This window comes from Triticum urartu, chromosome 4A (genome assembly GCF_056163025.1).
Source record: "Triticum urartu cultivar PI428250 chromosome 4A, HENAU_Tu73, whole genome shotgun sequence".
NCBI lineage: Eukaryota > Viridiplantae > Streptophyta > Magnoliopsida > Poales > Poaceae > Triticum > Triticum urartu.
In genome coordinates, this window is record NC_141876.1 from 177,116,123 (window position 1) to 177,124,393 (window position 8,271).

Below are 8,271 nucleotides of genomic sequence, written 5' to 3' on the forward strand. Positions count from 1 at the left end.
AAATACTTTAATAGTACAGGTATGCCATCTTTTTCTTCTGAGAAAATAACCACCGCATATATCTTTGCGGTTCGGGCCTTAGCCCCTCTCAAATGAGCTCGTCTTCGGGGGATCTTCTTCCAGAGATGATGGAGAGTGAAACGCCTCCTCCGGACTCCTCCGCTCCGGAAGCGGGCGACCTCGAAGTGTCGTCGCGGAGGGCCTCTCCGAGTCCGGTGAGGCCAGAAGATAATCCCATTGACCCCCGAAGCTCCCAGTGTCCGGCTCCCAAAGAGAGCGGACAAAAGAGTCCGGCACCGTCTGGTGTGCGATCGAATGTTCTGAGGGAGTTGGTGGGGCGAGCGGCCATCTCAGATGAACACCGTGTGCTGATAAATACGATGATGAAGAGAATCTCGTCCACCGAAAGCGGATTGCATGAAGCTTTTATGAGTCTACTGACAGGCTTTGAGGTACGTAAAATAATGTATGATAGTCCTGCACATGCTAGGTGTGCCCTGTGTAGATAGTAGCCCCTGAGACTCTAGTTGTCATCGGAAACGACGACGAATAGAGGATCATATTCCTAGGTAATAACCATACTGCCTCTATGTGCATGTGATGGAAGCGAGTTTGCCCATTTAAAACGGCAGTTGGATGCGACGGACGCCGACAACGAGCTTGTTAACAAAAGGCTTGACGAGGCACAGGGTAAGTGTCATTATCTGGTAGACGCCACATAGTAAGAGCAGCATGATGCCAGTATCTTTAATATGTTGTGACTGCAGATGGAGCTGCCATTGTTGAAGCCTTGCAGGCAGAACTTGCCCGAGCCAAGGAACAAGCGAGGTTTGGTAATGCGGCTGCTTTGAAGGCGGCCGAAGAGTTGAAAGCCTAGAAGGCTGCGCATGGTGAGAGCCGAGATAAGATGGCCAAGATGGCCATAGAATTAAAAGCCATCGCCGACCGTTGCCGGGTTCTTGAAAAGGAAAACCTAGCGAAGGCATCAGACCTTGAGAAGGCTGCTACGACGAGAAAAGACATCCGCTCTGCTATGAGGGCGAAGAAGGAGGAGCTGCGGGAAGCCGAGGATATTGTAGCTGGGAAATCCTTTATGTTGCGGAGGAAGTTCGGAGATCCATGGTATGCCTCACTAGATCGGCTGTGGAGTTCGGAGGATGTGTATATGGATTTGGCGGCGAGCGCTGCCGATGCGGCCAATACTTCCAGGGTCAGACAGACCGTGAAGTGGACCAGCTGTTTTGGACACAATTCCATTCTCCCGAGCGTCCGCTTTCATTGACTGACCAATTAGCCAAATGGGCCGAACTGAATAGGTTGTCCGGAGTCGCCATGTGGTCTGTTGTGGATCAGCTATGGCCGGAAAGGCCAAAACTGAACAACTATTTCAGCTTGGTGCAGCAGTTCCTTGACGTGGTGCCGCGCATTAATGCGATGAAGAGGTTGGCGTGCATAGAGGACTCACGAATGGCCTTTGCCCGTGTTAAAGCATACTAGGCGGAGATGGATGCTACCACTGTTGCAGCGCGGGATTCGGCCATATGTCGAATGGCTGCTGAGCACTACTTTGAAGAAGTTCTTGAGGGTGCTCGTTTGATAGAGACCCAGTGCTCAAAAAATATTATGTTTGAGTGATATGTAATCTCATTGTAAGCAAAATGCTTGTATAAATTTTTATAAGGCTATTTTTATACTTTTGCCTGAAAGTAATATGATGCCTCCTGGGCGGCCGTTTATGTATACATGTGTATAACCTGAAAGATTGCAGCCGTCGGCTTCAACCCCCACGCATATAATGCTGAGGTGCTCGCAAAAAACACACGTTCACTCTTAACCCAACGTCTTGGTCCTATTAAGGAGGTGATAGCGGAGCTAGCGAGGCAACCAGACTATAATGCTTTAGCACTTTCACTTAGCCATAGGAGTTTGACAGTGGGGCTAAAAGATAGCCCCTGGTGGCTCCGCACTCTCCCGATCCCGGGGTGAGTACATGCCTGGCCGGAAAACGGCCCTTCGTTAAGGCGGAGGAATTCTAACATTCCAAGAGGTCATTGAGTGGTTGACCAGTCTCACGCTATATCATGACAGTCAGTTTTCGACTTTCTCTACTGAGGTGCTCGTCCGGATGAACCAGGGCACAATTGCAGTAGTTCTCCTGGTGCTACCTTAGCCGGTAAAGAGGAACGTAAGGCATGAAAACACAGGAGCCGGGCAAACCAAACATTTGACCAAAGACAATGATTCGGAGCTAATGCATATAGGGCCAAACTCGCGAAGCCGAACACTCCCTAAGGTATTCGGTCTTTGTGGTATAAACCGGGCCTAAATAATGGCCTTTGCAAGAAGCCCGTTGAGTCCAGGTACGTGCATTGTTCCGGCGTGGCCACATGCCACGATGTCAGCATCCTTCTCAACGGTGGATATGTATCAACAAGAAACAGTAAAAAAGGTTTACGCAGGGTCTTAATCTAAAAAGAATCCTTGGAGCGGGTCCCTGATGCACGTTTGCGCGTGTATCTCCGTTGTGCCATATCCTGGACGGGTGTAGCACGATGATCGTCTGTAAAAGAGAGGAATTTAGGTGAAAAAGTTGTCATGCAAAAAGATAGTTTTTAAAGAAACCATGTATAATTCAAGATGAGAAGAAATTGCCACTTGTCTGCGCGCGTTGAGCCCCTTGTATTGACAAATAGGGGTGTGACCATTTATTTGGTATAAATAGCGGCGCGGGACTTGATTAGTTGTGTCTGAGGTCTTGACGACCTATTTGATGCTTTCACTGGTCCGGGCACCTTTAGAGATCGCTTGATATTTCCGTTCACTGACATGATGCCACGTGGACCGGGCATCTTGATTGTGAGGGAGGCGTAGTGTGGTATTGCATTAAAGCGAGCAAAAGCTTCGCGTCCGAGTAGTGCTTGATAGCCACTTTGGAACGGAGCGATGTGGAAGGTTAAATGCTCGCGACGGAAGTTATCCGGGGAGCCGAATATAACTTGTAGTACGAGGGAGCCCATACAACGAGCCCCTGGGCCTGGCGTTACTCCTTTAAAGGTAGTATTGCTATGGCGAATTTTTGTTGGGTCTAACCCCATCCCGCGGATTTTATCCTGATATATTAGGTTTAGATTGCTGCCACTATCCATGAAGACTCGTGTGAAGTGATATCCGCCAATTACTGGGTCTAATACCAGGGCAGCCCATCCTGCGCATCGGGTACTTGCTGATTAATCGCGATGGTCGAAAGTGATCAGTTGAGATGACCAGTGGCTGGACTTCGAGGTGACAGGCACTTGGGTATATTTTCCTGGGAGTGCCGCATTGTTTTTTCCCTTGATCACGTGTAACACGTTTACTGTTTTGACTTCTGGTGGAAATTTCTTTTGTTCCCCAGTGTCTTGCTTGGGAGGCTCGTCCTCGTCTTCACTTGGTGTATCCTCCCCCTTGTGTACGGCGTTGAGCTTGCCGGACTGCTTGAAGACCCAACATTCTCTGTGGGTATGATTAGCAGGTTTACCAGGGATACTATGGATCTGACATACTTGGTCCAGAATTTTGTTGAGGCTGGACAGTTCATCCATGGTGCCTTTAGAGGGTGGCTTTTGAATCCGGCGTTTACTGCCATGCCCTTCGTGCTGTCTTCTTTATTTCGGCGTTTGTTATTGCTATTGCGCCGTGACTTCCTGTTTCCATCTCTAACTTTAGATGTACTGGGGTCGCTGGTGCTGCATCTGGCTAGCCAGCTATCCTCACCCGCGCAAAAGCGGGTCATGAGGCTTGTTAATGTGGCCATCGTTCTCGGCTTATTTTGGCCGAGGTGTCTGGCGAGCCATTCGTCACGGACGCTATGCTTAAAAGCTGCCAAGGCTTCGGCGTCCAGACAGTCGACAATCTGGTTCTTTTTAGTAAGAAACCTGTTCCAAAGCTTTCGGGCTGACTCTCCAGGCTGTTGAGTTATATGACTCAAATCGTCCGCATACGGAGGTCGGACATAAGTCCCTTGAAAATTTGCCCGAAAGGCGTCTTCGAGCTCTTCCCAACTTCCAATGGAGCTTTCGGAGAGGCCTTTAAGCCAGTGACGAGCTGGCCCTTTGAGCTTGAGCGGTAAGTACTTGATGGCGTGGAGATCATCTGCTCGAGCCATATGGATATGAAGGATGTAGTCCTCAATCCAGACCCCAGGGTCTGTTGTTCCGTCGTATGTCTCTATGTTTACGGGTTTGAATCCCTCTGGAAATTCATGGTCCAGCACCTCATCGGTGAAACATAGGTGGTGTGCGGCACCCCTGTAGCTGGGTGTACCGCGTTGTTCGGATGTTTGTTGTGTTGCATTGTATGTTGGGGCGCGCTTGCGTGGTCCATAGATGGATCTTGTTGCGCCATCCTTTGGGTGCGAGCCCTCGCAAGGTTCGCGTGTTGTTTCGTGAGTGGCGTTGTATGCCGCTCTGTGTTGGTAGAGGGGTCGTCTATCCGGCCAGGTGGCTGCTTTGATATTTGGTTGTGGGGGGTCTGAGGCCTCCTCATCGAATTCAGGTAGCAGCTTCCGCTTTGGGTAGCTCTTGGAGGGGCGATTGTCGCCGTACCTCGCTGCTGTGTTGAGTATTTTACTCCATCTGATTTGGAGTGTGTCTTGCGCAGCCTTGAGCCTTTGCTTCTGCTTTTTAAGACTCCTCACGGTGGCAACAAGCCTTTTACGGGCATTCTGCTACTTCGGGTGCCTGTCCGACGTTATGTCGTCCAGACCATTATCCTTGATAGAATTTGTTTGTTCGGTTTGATTATTCGGATTGCTGTTGTTCGGCAGCGGTTCGCCCTGCTCCAGCACTGGGTCTGTGTGATCGTTATTTCTGTCGAGGCGGGATTTGGGGTGGCGCTTGCGTCGCCGCTTTGATTGCTTCTCGAGGGAACAAGCCTTCGGTGCGTCCTTCCTCTCCTCGTCGTCATCTTTTGGTGCGTCCACCATGTATACGTCATATGACGAGGTGGCTTTCCAGGGCCCAATCAGCGCTGGTTCTTCATCGTCTCCTTCATCGGCGTCCACACCGTCGGTTAAATCGTCGACACCATCAGAGTCGAAGTCGAGCATGTCGGTTAAATCGTCGACAGTGGCTACAAAGTGGGTGGTGGGTGGGCTTTGAATTTCTTCATCGTCCGTATCCCAACCTTGCTGACAGTAGTCCGACCAGGGCTCTCCTGATAAAGAGAGAGACTTTAGTTTCTTCAGAATATTGCTGAAAGGCGAGTGCTGAAAGATGTCCGTGGCAGTAAAATCCATGATCGGCGCCTAATCGGATTCGATCGGCAGGGGCGCGGAGGGTTCGGAGTCCGGAGAGGAGTCCGTCTCCTTGGAGTCACGAGTCTCACGGAGTGCGGGGCTGGTGTTCGGCTTGATCACCATTGGGATCGCAGCCCCCGAGGGGGCGTCCAACCACCCATCCTCGATCGGCGCAGTTGGCTCCGAATTAAGGGTCGAAGCCGATGCGGGTGCGGCCTCCAGGGCATTGTTCGGCGGCAGAGCTAGATCATGCTCGTCGTGACAGTGCGGCGCGCTCGGCAGTGGCTCGAATCCGTCGAAGATCAAGTCCCCGCGGATGTCAGTCGTGTAGTTTAAACTTCCAAATCTGACCTGACGGCCAGGGGCATAGCTTTCGATCTGCTCCAGATGGCCAAGTGAATTGGCCCGCAGTGCGAAACCGCTGAAGACGAAGATCTGTCCGAGGAGGAAGGTCTCTACCTGTACTGCATCGCTATTGCTGATCGTAGGAGCCATCAAGCCTAACGGCGACGACATAGAGGAACTCTCAATGAAAGCACCAATGTCGGTGTCAAAACCGGCGGATATCGAGTAGGGGGTCCCGAACTGTGCATCTAGGCCAGATGGAAACAGGAGGCAAGGGACACGAAGTTTTACCCAGGTTCGGGCCCTCTTGATGGAGGTAAAACCCTACGTCCTGCTTGATTAATATTGATGATATGGGTAGTACAAGAGTAGATCTACCACGAGATCGGAGAGGCTAAACCCTAGAGGCTTGCCTATAGTATGATTGAAGTTCTGTATGTTGTCCTACGGACTAAAACCCTCCGATTTATATAGACTCCGGAGAGGGTTAGGGTTACACAAAGTCGGTTACAATGGTAGGAGATCTACATATCCGTATCGCCAGCTTGCCTTCCACGCCAAGTAAAGTCCCTTCCAGACACGGGACGAAGTCTTCAATCTTGTATCTTCATACTCCAGGAGTCCGGCTGAAGGTATAGTCCGGCCATCCGGACACCCCCTAATCCAGGACTCCCTCACCCCCGTTTCTCCAATTTCTTTTGTGAAATTATGCACACCTTCGGCTTTCGCCTCTTGGATTTTACTCCGAATGCGGTGGCGTGCATGGCTTTCTTCGCGCATCTTTGCGAAGGCTTTGCCGGGGTGCAGCCCAACACAACGCTCTACCGCCATTATTTCTTCCCGCGGATCCAGCCGGGAGGTGCCATCTCTGGTTGCGTCAGCTGGATCCGAAGTTCCAAGGGGGCGTACCCGGACAGTGACGTGAAGGAGAGGTGGGAGGAATGGCGTGGCCGGTGGTGCTGGATTGAAGATGAAGACCCGCCGGAATTCTTCAAGGTCCGCCGAGTCCCGCCGGTCCGCGGCAGCGATTGGAGTGATGTCGACGTCGCCAACGGGAGGCTCACTATCACCACCACCAGGATTCTCCGGCTTACCCGGGCTAGACTCACCCTTGAGATGATCGGGGCGGACTTCATTCGTCGCCGGATCGCCCCGTTGCACAACAAGGGGAAGCCAGCCTGGCTTTTTACAAATCCGGCTGACATTATGCGACTCCGCCCTGGCCTCGACCACAATTTCACGGTGTTGGCGCATGCCCACTTCTGCCAGCGGCTTTTCCAGCTTGATGTGGGTCGCGATGGCGAGGTCGAATGGACATGCAAGGCCGCGAGGGCTGCCGCAAAGGTTGGCAAGGCCCTCAAGGGGCCGTTTTTTAGGCTGCCAGCGAGGGTGGTCCCGTTGTGCAACAATTCATGTCGGTCCGAGATCATCGCCATGATGCCAGACTATAATGCGCATGGCCCTGTCCTAAGCTGGAAGGAGCTGAAGGACGCAGATGTGCAGCAATTCTTTGACACCCTGATCGAGGTGTATGTCAATGCTGACGCCGAGCGGTGGCTTGTCATGGACACCACCCAGGCAGAGCTGGACTACATCACCACTAGGGCGAGGGAGGCGCGGCTCGTCATGGAGGCCGGCAGCGCCGGGGCGTGGAGGACAAGGCCGCAATGGCTGCGGAGGAAGAGCAGCTCACCAAGTGGGCGGCGGCCACCGAGGAGGTCGGCAGCGCCGACACTAGAGCTCCGCTTGTTGAAGACGCGGCCGACGAGTCGTCATCGGAGGAGTATGTGGAAGCGGGCTCGACGCCAACCAGCGGAAGAGGGCGAGTCCCGCGGCGGGCTGGCTCCGGCGAGCCGGTCTGGCCCGGCAGGGCTACGCGGCCTCAATTGACCCTGGAGGGGTCTGGGCGTCACACGAGGGCCACGGCAGCCAAGAGGCTGAAGAAGGCCGCTGAGAAGAAGAAGACAACAGCCCCTTCTTCATCCGGGTGCGCACAAACCCTGTCGTCTTCGCCTCCTCCAGCAGATGTCGACTCGGACGTTGACGCGGAGGTCACTTTTGATCTCGGGCCTCTCAGCCCGAAGAGGAAAAGGAAAGTGACGGAGGAAGAGGAGATAGATGACGAGTAAGTACTCCGTTCCTTACTGCCATTTCCATTCCTCTGAATTGAGTCACTCATCTTGATCAGTTTTTGCATTTGCAGGGATGCAAAGACGTTGGCCTGGAGGGTGAAGAGGGCGAAGGCCTCGGCGAGCAGTCAGCCCCTAGCTGGGGCTTCAAAGACACCACTGGTGGTGTTGAGCAGCCCGGACAGCAGCCCCCGGCACAACCCACAGCGTAAGTTCGTCACCCTCCTCTTATTCGACATGTGGTAGGCGTTCGGTGCTATGGTGTTGACCTTGTCGGGTTTGCAGGAGGGGAGCGGCAGCAGGAGGAGCTGCAGAGGGTTACCCCCAACACACCACCCCCATCGACTACGCCACCGCGAGGGGCGTCCCGGCAAGGGCATCATGCACAGAGCCCAGACCCATGGAGGAAGAGGAGAACTTGGGCGCTGGTGACTCTGCCACGGCGCCGGATGTTGGCGGGGAGGGGACTTCTGCTTCACAGCCTAGCACTGGTGAGTCACCTGTCCTCCGTCTCTATTTTTC